This window comes from Lolium perenne, chromosome 7 (genome assembly GCF_019359855.2).
Source record: "Lolium perenne isolate Kyuss_39 chromosome 7, Kyuss_2.0, whole genome shotgun sequence".
NCBI classification, from domain to species: domain Eukaryota; kingdom Viridiplantae; phylum Streptophyta; class Magnoliopsida; order Poales; family Poaceae; genus Lolium; species Lolium perenne.
The window spans coordinates 155,827,212-155,839,131 of NC_067250.2; positions in this window are offsets into that span (position 1 = coordinate 155,827,212).

Below are 11,920 nucleotides of genomic sequence, written 5' to 3' on the forward strand. Positions count from 1 at the left end.
TGTGAAATTAAACCTGAGCTTAGCTCACCCTTGTGGGAACCCTACCTAGATCTTTGATCTTGTACCCACCCGGGCTCCTTATCGACTCGTGAAGATCTCTTTGGTGACTTCTACCGTTTGTTTGATCTTTTGCTTGCACTTCCACCTATTTGGTCTTTTGCTTGCACTTCTATCAACCTTCCGATCTTTTCACCCTTCTAGATCTTGCGAGCTTCGATTTGTCGATCTCTTTGCGGGACTTCTACCGGAAGGTCTTTTCCTGCAACCTCTATCGAGTTGGTGGTTCAGGCCAACGAGGGAAAACCGATTGTGTGCATGTGTGTGTTGTATCCCCACGATTCCCCTCGCGTTCTTCGTGTTCATCGCGTTCATCCACCTCCCCAACGAATTCCACCCAAATCTGTGAAGATCGGGCACATCCTTGGGCTTAGCCCTTATCAGGATGGTTCTGCGGAACTTGCGTGGTGAGGCAGCCGGGGTTGTTGAGGACGTGTATGGTTAGGAGTTGTGTGTATGCCAGATGGTTGAAGCTGGATGTCTTCGCTCCTGATGAAGAGATGAATCAAGATGACAAGATGATGGAAAGTGCAATGCTGTCATGTATCCTAGGAGTTATGCTGAATGCTCATTACTGGTAGTTGTCATATGTCTCATGTTGTTGTTGCAACATGGCCATTGTTATTTACCCATGATCATCTTGAGGGGGTGTGTTGGACCATGAGTGAGTTTAGTAGTAGCGTTGTAGTATTATTGTATCCAGTGTGAGGCCCATAGAGGCCCATGTCCAGTAGTATTGTAACCCCAATTCAGATGATATAAATACAGAGTGTGGTGGTCTGAGTGACCTAACCCACCCATTCGCTGACTCCCTCTTGCTCGTGCGCGCCTCCCCGTGCCGTCCTCTCTCTCGCCAAGGTCGATCCGACGATGCAACGGAGGCTTCTTCTCCGAGTTGTGGCATGCACTGCAAGCGGCGCAGCAGCCGAGCGATGCAGCCCCACTCGAGCCGCCGCCGACCTCCGTCGTGCCCTCCTACCTGGAGCGAAATACAAGGTTTGTGGGATGTTCCTTCTCTCCTCTTCTTCATCTTGCTCGGTTCTCAGCAGGATGATGACATGTGTTGAAAAGATGTCGGTGATGCCAGGTGCGGACGAGCTAGGCAAGACCGGGTGACGCCGGCCTAGGTATGGAGCCATGTCACACAGATGAAGATTCATTTCATTTTACTATGATTTCTTCTATACAGGGCTTGGTTCATCTGCCAATATTCTTGCAGGGAAGAAACAATGGAAAGCATGCTCAAGGAGACCAGCAGTTTTAGTCCCCAATGATGTTCAAGATAAATAACCTCAAAAACTTTAGTACCTGTAGATGTGTTCCAGCTACATGATACTAATTCATGAGATTTAAGATCCTACATTAATCTGCTAACATGGCCCACATGCGATGGTGTGTGTGTCATAATGTAAATTTGAATCTTCTTTTGAAGATAAAGTTTATGATTTCACTCTCTGTCTATTTTCGTTCAGCCGTGTTTCGAGGAAAAAGATGAATTTCATATTGTTTGGTATCTAATATATTTTGGGTCAGCTGCACATCTCTGCCGCTGCTGCTCCCCGAGGTATTGTCCTCCTTGACTGCAGAGACAAGTAGGACGTCTCTCTCACCATTCCCCTCATCTCAGGTTATTTTCAGTCCTGATTTACCTGGTTGTTACCTAGATATGATTACTGTTTGCCAAAATCACTAATTGTTTGTTCTAGATCATCATACGTAATTGTGGCTCTATCAACTGGATAATACTAAACTTGATGGATCTTCCCTTCCTCTATCATTTTAGGTGATTTTATTAATCTCTGAAACTAAAAGTATGGTGCTTATTCTTATTAGACTTTCTTTTCATGGTCAGCTGCCACACACTTTGGACTCCATCGTCTCAACAAAGGTAGCTCCAATGGCCCACTCTTGCCTCATGTGTTGCATCTCTTGTACCAATAATAAAAAGGAGTTTCGGTTCGAGTCCTGTGTTCTGCTCATTTCCCCGTAATTATTGACTTGGTGATCTGTTCATATTGCCTCAAAAGCTACTCTAAATTTATAAGAAATGCACATTTTGCATCTGACTTAATTTAGTGTAAAGATGGAAATGCAGGTAATCCAATTAAGATGGAAATGCACATTTTGCTCGCAAATCTGGAAATATACCTCATTTAGTCATTCATCTCATTTATAAGGTAATAATTTGAAGTTCAGATGTCTCATGATCGTATTTTCTGTGTATAATCCAAGTTTGAGATCTAAATGGGATTTAAAGTGTAGGTTTTTTGTATTTCGGTTCAGTTGAGATATTTAAACAATGATGTTATTTTTATATAATTTGATGCTGAATATTCTTTTACCGACGTGTGTTTGTGTATCTGTACGGAAACTTGTTGTATGGGTACCTCCAAAGGATTTCATTCCCATTTTTCATCTTAATTTCTTTCTGGATGTCATAATCCATTTTTGTTATTCAATGAGTTTATGGTTCCTGACTCCATATCATTTGTTTGACCCAGATTGAGAATTAAACTCTTGGTGGTTTCTTCCAATTGTTCCATCCAGAAGTTAATTCTTCTCTGGTTAATTAAGGTAATCCTTTTACCATTCTTCAGTTGCTCCTCATGCAGATATTACATAGACCCAGGTTCATGTAACATTTTTGGCTTCCAAAAATCATTTTTTTGTGATGCGGTCTGTTGATGTCTCCTATGTCGTTTATAGGATTTTAAATATTGATGGGATATTTTTACCCTTAGGCTGGTTGCCCTCCAGGAGCTCATGTAGCGCTATGTTTGGCCCTGGTCCGTCAATGTTAAGGAGGTTGTGGCGTGCGACGCATTGTATTTCCTCTGACTTCTCCCCTGGTTCCTTATTTGTAAATGAGGTATGCCGTGTTGCTTTTCCTTTTTGGTTCATGCAAAGTCCAGTACTTCTCTTCCCTAGAAGAATCTGTAGACAAGTAAGATAGAAAAGTATAAGTGGAAGCAAATTCTGAATTTGCACCGAGCATTATATGGAGAATTCTAATGCGGATTATTGTACAAAAATTTAAAAATATCATGGTTTACAAGGAGCACTACAAAATTGCAGAAATTTCTATTTGTTTTTTCTTTTATTGAATACCAGTCTGACCTCTTTTGCAGCTTAATTACCAGTTATCCTTGACCAAATATTTTTGAGCCAATGAAAATAGAAAAGGTTGCTTTTGATTAGTTGGTTATACCTTCATCTAACCAATTATTGCCCTCACTTTATTCCCAATGAGCATGAGGTATCCATATTATTACATAGAGAATGTTTGAGCGATTTCAGCGGTGTTTGCCTAAACAGGAGCACTTGACTCTAGATTTACATGGTGGGATTAGTAAACTTTATAGATCTATTAGGTTATAATTAGGTCTCGTTATACTAATTTAGCAAAGTGTTTGGCTTATAGATGTATGGATTTGGATGATAGTGGATGTATTATTGATAGTTGACTAATGGATCCACACAGTTGTATTATTCGCGGGGCATGCTTTGTCTCGTATTTGTGTGGTGCAGATCAATGGGTACATGAGACCATTTGGCTGTTCGCCGTCCTGTAATACAACAACAAGGTAGCAAGCCCCCTTACTCGATTGCTTCTCATGGCTCCCTTTTATTGTTTTCTGTGCAATGCGTGCTCCAGGCTTGAGAATGTGAGTAAATGATAGGTTTGGGCAATGGTAATATCTATTCAATTTTCTGCTTCTGTTATATTACCCATATATTGCTACCTGCGATGAGTTATTTGATTTAAGTACAAATATATATCTTTCTTAGCTAAATATGTTCTTAGTTGTAGAGATTCTGCTATTACTTTATTCAGCTTCAGTTAGACGTGTTTCTCAGATTTCTTTTCATGTTGCTTCTTTGTGCAGGTTGAGTTAAGCAAGGAAAGAGAATGGTGGTTTTCTCAAGTTTTACTATGTATGCTCGCATAATTTTACTCTACTAGATGATACCCCGCGCGTTGCTGCGGCAATCTATGGTACACAACATAATTTATTAAGCACCAATTAGAAACAAATGGAAATCATTCTTTTAGTCATGTAACATTACATTTGGAAAATCTATTTTTGGAAAAAAAGGATGATGCCGATATGTAATTCCTAATTGTCATGTATAAAATCCACTTTCCCTTGAAGATAAAAGAAAATCGAGAACTACATGTTAAACCGGTGATCACATTGAAGATCCGGGGAATCCAAATTTTGCTAGTTATACATTTGGTAGTGTGAAGTGCCGGCTCCACCTGGAAGTAAAATACATGCATATTTGTCTTAGGCAGAAAGGTAGCAACGTGATATGATATCACAATTCATCTTTCAAAAAGACAGTTGGCGAATGACCTGTGAAAAAAAATTCTATTACCAAAAAGCACAAGTGAAGAAGCTAGGTGGTTATTTGAAAAAAAATCATATGTAGGAGGGAGAACACATAAAATATTTTAATAAATGGACATTATTTATAAACAATAATATCTGACCATGTAAAATCATGTAATAGGAGGATTACATATCTTACATGAATCCCTCGAACAACCAAATTACTGTGAGCAAACAAAGTTTGTTGGCACAATCATATATTTAGTCTGAACATTATAAGAAGCATTAGAGGAATGTTGCCGAAGTTTCAGATGTGTAAAAAAAACTGAATGTTATCAGCAACATATCCAGAGGAAGAAAGGATTAGCATGTACCTGAAATCAAAGCTTCCTCACTGCCACTTATGTTCTCTCATATTGCTCAATGCTGTATATATCTGTTGCAAATAAAAAAAGAAAATTATTAATGCTATGATATTACAGGCCATACTGGTGTCACAGTTGGTGAAATGGAATTTCATTAACCTGAACGAAGCATATCTTGATCTAGCTGACAGAATTATAATTGAATAGAGAATTAGAGATACAGGGAATTAACCTGAGGATAGAAGAGAGATTTTTTTACCCATTTCATGAATTATCTGTTAGGCAATGTAGCCAACTTCAACAGGATGAGTTAAAAACAAAAAAAACCCGGATTAGTTCAAACCAATTAGTAGATACTAAATTAATCAAAATAAAATATAGATTGGCTTTGTAAAAGTAAATCCATGTCAACTGATGCCCAGTCGTACGTAGCATGTACATTGAAAAGGAAATCAGCGTTGCATCATCACAGGAAAACACATGTCCCGGCAGGATGTCGTTGCCGTAGTGGAGGAAGAAAGAAGCAATCTGCTACTGGCTCACCTTGTTGATGCACTTCACGCGCTCACCTCATTGTGGTGACTCGGATAATATTGTGGCAGTGAACTCGCAATCTCGCTACATTGATGACCTGACTCTACGCGCCTGTCTCCGTAACTTGTTCCCTCTACGTCGTCTTTCGTCTTGTCGTGGCGGTCCCCAAGACAACCTCCGTCAATCCTTTAGTTCAAAATCCTATGAGAAAATATGAACACATTCTCAACAGAGAAAACCAAATCTGCGCCGGATCTTGCAATAACAGAGTGGAAAAATATAAGGTCAACCTCAAATCCTATGAATAATTGGCAGGATGAGCTCACCGAGGGTTGAGGTTTGGTGACAATGTACATCGCGAGCTGGGGCAGTTTGCCGGTACAGAAAACCTAGGCGGCTAACAGGGTGTGAGGATATCTGAGATTGCTCATATTTAGATTTGGATCAAGCAAATAAAAATCCAGAAATAAGGTTGGATATGTACCAATAGTAGTCCTCAATTTTAGGCTCATGGCTATGCAGCAACGAAGGATCAGCAAACAGGAGGGCTTTGGCATCCAAGCTAGTTGTGCAGCACCTGAAAAACTGAAAAGTTGTGATATAGTAAGAAGCAATATTCGTAGGGGAGAAGAAAGGAATGAAAGGCTCACCAGATGCGCTAGTATGAGCTGTGTAGGACGATTTGAACAAATCCTTTTGAGGAAGAGCATGTCATAGAAACAAGATAAATATAGTCGAAGTTCTCATATGCCTCCATTCATCTTCCGTGCAACTGTTCTACACAGAGATAGTGGGGAAATGAAACGGATGCATCGTCGTTAATGGTGAAGATAAATCCCCAGTGGATCTGTCCTTTGGATACATGAGCATCTGGAGTAATAGGCTGCGTATGGGCTGCAATAAATGGCCATAGGAGGACTGGTTAGTGCGGTTTGTCACGCAACAGAAATTCAGGAAAATAAAAACGAAAATTGCTTAGATGGCATGATGGATGAGGTGGCATAGCTGCATGTTTAGAGAAATAGGTTAGTGGGGATGAACTTCTTAGTTATATAGGATGTTTATGAATCGTCATCTGCTCAACATATATGAATCCCTAGGTGATCTAGCGCTTCAGCACTCAACTTCATTTGGTTCCTTCCAGCTTATATTCCTGAAAGATTCTAGCTACATTCTTTTGCAGAAAGCAAACGACCACCTCGCTGATAGTTTTCTAATATTATTTCAAGGAGAGATGCTCAGTTTTGTTATCGGTATCGGGTATATGGAAGCTGGTGTCCACGAGCATGATCAAGAATTCAAGATGTTCTTTATATCAACGATAATGGCCCATGTATATTTTATAATTTCAGTATATCTCCTCCGTATGTATTTCTCTTCTCAGTTTATTTTTTGGATTTTTACTTGCACATCAGATAGTGACGACCATCTTTGAATGTCTGCATACACACATCATTCTGTCTTGGTGTGTTTTTTTGGTTTGGTTAAGGCCATATGATTTTTTTTCCTTGTGAATCCAGTTGTCCATTATTTCTATCTTTAGACAATGCAAGATGTCCGGGTGATAGATGTCATTAATTTAAGCTCATGACTGAAACCTTCTCCAGGACAATCCATCTTCTCCTTGTTCCATTTTTCAGTTGAATACATGGTTGTCTAATCATATTTTAGAGCCTTGGTGTGGAGCTTGCAACTGATGGGTTCGACATGTACAATAGATACTCTGCCTACCGTATTTTATTTTGTGTTCCAAGCTGCAAATTAGCCTACACCTTGCACATCAAGAACATTTTGATATATGCAATTTTTAGTTCTACTTTTGTGATTTCTTTGAAATTGAAACTAATCTCCATTTGTATCTTATTAAGTTATGATAAGCAGTCATTTCTTGGATTGTATTGTTACTCATCATTTGCCTCGTGTGAGACTTGTTTATAGTGATGCTATGTTATATTTCTCCTATTTAAAGTACAAAATAATGCATTGCCATATATGCCATTAGTCTCTGTTGTTATCACTTGTCCTGTTAAGTGAGATCTGAATAGTTTTCTGCTCTAGATTTCAGTTTACTGTCGAAATTCAAACATTTCCCTTCACTTTGTACCATGCATGCTCTTTGACTTCTCTGCATCGAGAAAGAGGACGCCAAGCTTAGGTGCTTAAGCCACACCTTTCTTCTACTTGACAACAATGACGTGCCAAGGTGAGAAGTCATTGCTGTTCTCCTCCATGTTGCTCTCCCTGTGGCATGTCTCTCCCTCCTTCCATGTGCTCAACAGGACCATCGAATGTACACTGTTTATAGCCCCTTCTGTGTCTATGGTGAGAAGTGACCAGCCTAGGCTGCCTTTTTAGCTGGATTTACAGTAGCTAGAATACATTTCTCTATGCTGAATGTTGTTTATTCCTGCAGCTTTTATCATCTTTTTAAAAAGTAGGTACTACCTTTTTCACTATAAAATTAAATATGTGATGATGAATCTGTTGTGCTTACAAATTATTCCGAGTTTGATAGATATTGCAGTTTGATGTACACATTATATTATAGGAGGAAGATGAAGACATCCAGGTGTGTAATTTTTATTCTCAACGTTAACTTAACTAGAATTGCAGTACTTTGCTTTAGCATTTATTCAAGATTCAGTTCTTGCCTCAATTTCTTCTCTAGAGGTCATAATCTGCTTGGGCTGTTTAATTGAATTTGTGGTCCTTCTATTTGATCCAAAATTAAATGAGTATGCAACTCTTGATGGTGGCTGCTAATTGTTACAACCAGAAATTAACTTTTTATACCAAATCCTTCTGATTAAATAAGGTACGTAATGATTTAAAGGCCAAATGTCTCATGCATGCTTTGTTAGTATTTGTTTTCCTTGCATAGTTAGTTTATATATAAAGGGGATTGAAGTCAAAGTTTTTTATATTTTTATTCATCTTCTATTTTCAATAAAATATGTTAGTTTCAAATAAATTTAATCATGCTGCAATACACGTCTGTGAATTTTCCTTTCTTTTCATGTGTGTTTTGGAAGTTCTACTAAAAATAGTGCTCCAACACCTCCAATCATACTACCTCTGGTTCACTATATAGGGCAACTATCGGTCGTGAGACAAGGAACGAAGTCGTTGAGGTAGCACCAACTCTTGGTGTCGCGGTCGCCGGTGATAGTGATTTAGGACACAACATCGGCAACCTGGTTGTGGCCCCTATCCTTGCTTCTTCAGTTGAGGCCCTCGTACATTTTTGTTAGCTTTTCATTTTGGAATTTCACATTTTCTGTGTCTTTGTGGTAAAGCTTAAAAGAAACTTCTGCCATGTGTCATCTAATAATGAATATTACTCCCCTTGTTTCAAAAAACTTGTCACAGAATTGTCTAGATATGAATGTATCTTGCGTCTAGATACATTCTTATCTACACAAAGTTGCGACATGTTTTTTTGTGGAATGGAGGTGTACCTTCTATATTGCACTAAGTTGAATCGCCTCAAAGAAATGATGAATATTTATTAGTACTATTTTATATATTAGTAGTATTTATCAGTACCGTGCTACTTTTGTGTTCGTGGCAATCAACAAGTGTTGGAACTATCCAATTGAACTTTCTGTTTTGTTCAGATGGTCATATGTTAGACTTCAGCTTAGTTGTTGACATTTTGGTTTAACTGCCGCTACAAGCATTTCTTTCATTTAGGGGAATAAAGATAGAGATGATAAATTAGTGGCTAAATCAGTGTGTATATTTGATTTTATTTTTTGACCCAGTAGTTTCCAATACTATATTTGCCATTCATTGACCAGAAATGAGTGAGACCTGCTGGCTGATGTGCAGATGCGATGAATTCACATGGAGTGCGCCGTCAGCAACTGCCTTGCCTCCTCCGCCTCTTCTCCTATCGCCGCTGGAGATGCCAAGCAGCAGTTCAGAGCATGTTGGTGCAGGTTTATATTTCTTCTCTTTTTCTCTTGAGTTCTTTGTTATTTTCATCCCTTCCTATTCAGATTTCTGCCATTGCACTTTGCATATGGGGTCAGCGATTTTTTTGTGCGGAAACTTCCAGGGGCTACTTTTAGAGGAGGGCTGTGATTACTTCTGAGCTCTGAATTCTTGCAATGCTGACAAGAAGACACAAATCAGGTTTTTTTTCCTGTGGCTATCCTATTGAGTATTTGCTGGAAGTTTAATCACTGCCACAAGCAAATTTACTTGCTTTCTTTTGACTTTCGGTTTCCTTGTTTTATCCGCGTTGATGACATGTAGGAACTTTCATATGGCTTACAATTTCGTGAATTATCAATCATTGTGCTTCCAGTAGCTAGGTTATGAGCATTTTGTTGTTCTTCACATGTGACACTGTATTGGCATGCTCGCCTTTTCTGGATGTATACATACATGGTTGTGGAAATGAAGGTTAGGATCTCACAAAAATGACTTATTATACTCCCTACAAAATCTCATTTCGGTTCTGAAGTGCAACAAATAGGTTATGTTTTATATGATATTTTGTTCTTTGCTTCTGCCATCTCATCTCTCGGCTGCATTTTTTCTATTTTACTCTTTCCATAGTCAGCCAACGACTATTTTGTAAGCACACTATTCCTTGGTGTTGGGCTCTTCACAATTCAAGAATGTATGATTATCTTTTAGCTTGGTTTTACATTTGGGTTATATCAGTCATGAGTACCAGATTGTACATTGGTTCCAATATAAATAGCATATGTCAAGCTTTCAAAAGATTTGCTAGGTGAAGACGGTGCTATATAGACAGGGAGGATTTCCTTTTCAGTGTCATAAATATTGATAGTTGATTAGATGATATCAAGATTATTATATTTAGATTTGCCTAAAGCTGTTAGTTAATGTAATGATGCTTCTTAACTGGTTAGTGTTCCAGCTGTCAAGCTAGGTGTACGAAACATAGTTCTGCTACTAGCCTCTTTTTCAAGGTCTTGCTTCCGTTTCTAATGCATATGGAGATAACCACAGATTGTTTATTCCTGTGTATTCTGTACAATGTCTAATGTGTCTTCTTTTCTATGGATGCCTCATTGTTGTTGTTCAGTAGTATTATCCTTCGTTTTGTACCACTTTATTTTAAAGTTGCTACATGGCATCTCTTTGCATAAATAGGATTATGTATCATGTAAGCTGTTTGCTTCCTTTATATCCCTATGTTTGGCTAGAAAGGATTGGAGATATTATAAGCCTGCTTACTCTTCTCTGCTAGCTGTTTGTGAATCATTGGTTTATCAAAGGTTTACTTAATATCTTTAAATTCTCCTTTCTATTGCTTTACTTGTGTTTGTTTTCATATGTTTAGGTCCATCAAAATAATAATTTTCCACTTCATGGTTGCAGCTTGATGGAAACTATCGAGATCTCGGCCATTTGTTTAGGCGCACCCCTAAATCGTTGTGTTTATAAGCTGTTACGGGCTGTTGTCTGGATGTTTATGTTTAGAAGCTTATATGCTATTACAGGATATCAACATTTCCCCTGTATTAATGGTAAGACAAATTTAAAAGATTTCTTATAATCTGTAAATATCACTTGGTAGGAAGTGAGAAGCTTTTGTATAATCTATAAATATCACTTGGTATGAACCAAAGATTAAGGTGAAAGCGAGGACAACAAAAGCCACTTCTGTGTAATCAAAATGAATAGAAGTTATGTTGCTCTTCGTATTGGTTCCTGCCTTTGTTATTCTCTAAGCGTAAGACAAAGTGTTTAGATAATGTTTGTCAGTGTGAAAGATGCGGGCCGTGTGCCAAGGTGCGGCCTTAAATCATATTTTGGTACCGTCACTGAGGTCCTCATAGTTTTATATCCATTTGTATATTTATATGTTTGTTTTCTGCTACAACTCTCGGATTACGCAATGGTTTTGGTACACTTGGTTTGCTGCTACATTTATAATTTCATATGATTTATCCTAATTTTATCCTTCCGACATCGGTTTGTGAAACCTAAAAGGTGTAATATCATTTTGGCATTTAATTTTTATTGTCGTTATACAAAATATATATTGGCACGAGCTCAACAAGATCGTGCGCCAAGGCGCACATCTAAATCTTTGGTTCATACCAAGTGATATGCCGGTTGACCCAACTATTAGCATTGAGAAATGCTCTTATAAGTTGCGACAATGCGCTTGCCTATGTAGATGATTATTTGGGGTTCCTTCCTTGCTTTTGTTGTTCTCGACAAAATTAATAACTGTTAGTTGATGTTATATATTATCCTCAAATTTCTCTGGTTGTATATAAATGTTTGTTCTGTCTTTGTAATCTATTATGGGTTGTTACGTTTTGTAAAATCTAAAATTTATTATCATTTTTCCACCTACACACGACTTATACGGGGTCGTGCGCCAAGGCGCACATCAAAATCTAGTAAAATATATCCGTGAGGCGCAAAACGGACACTCGCAACCGGGCGTTCCAAATGCGTCTTTGCCTCTTGTTTTAGATCCAACGACTATGTTAGGGCATGTACAATGGGGTGATGTCAGCCTTCCCTTATGCCTGCCACGTAGGATTTTTGCTTAGTTGGAGGAGAGAGAAGGAAGGAAGAGAAGGTTGCCTTCCCTTAGCTAAGGAATGATCTCTTATGAAATAAGAGAAGACTATT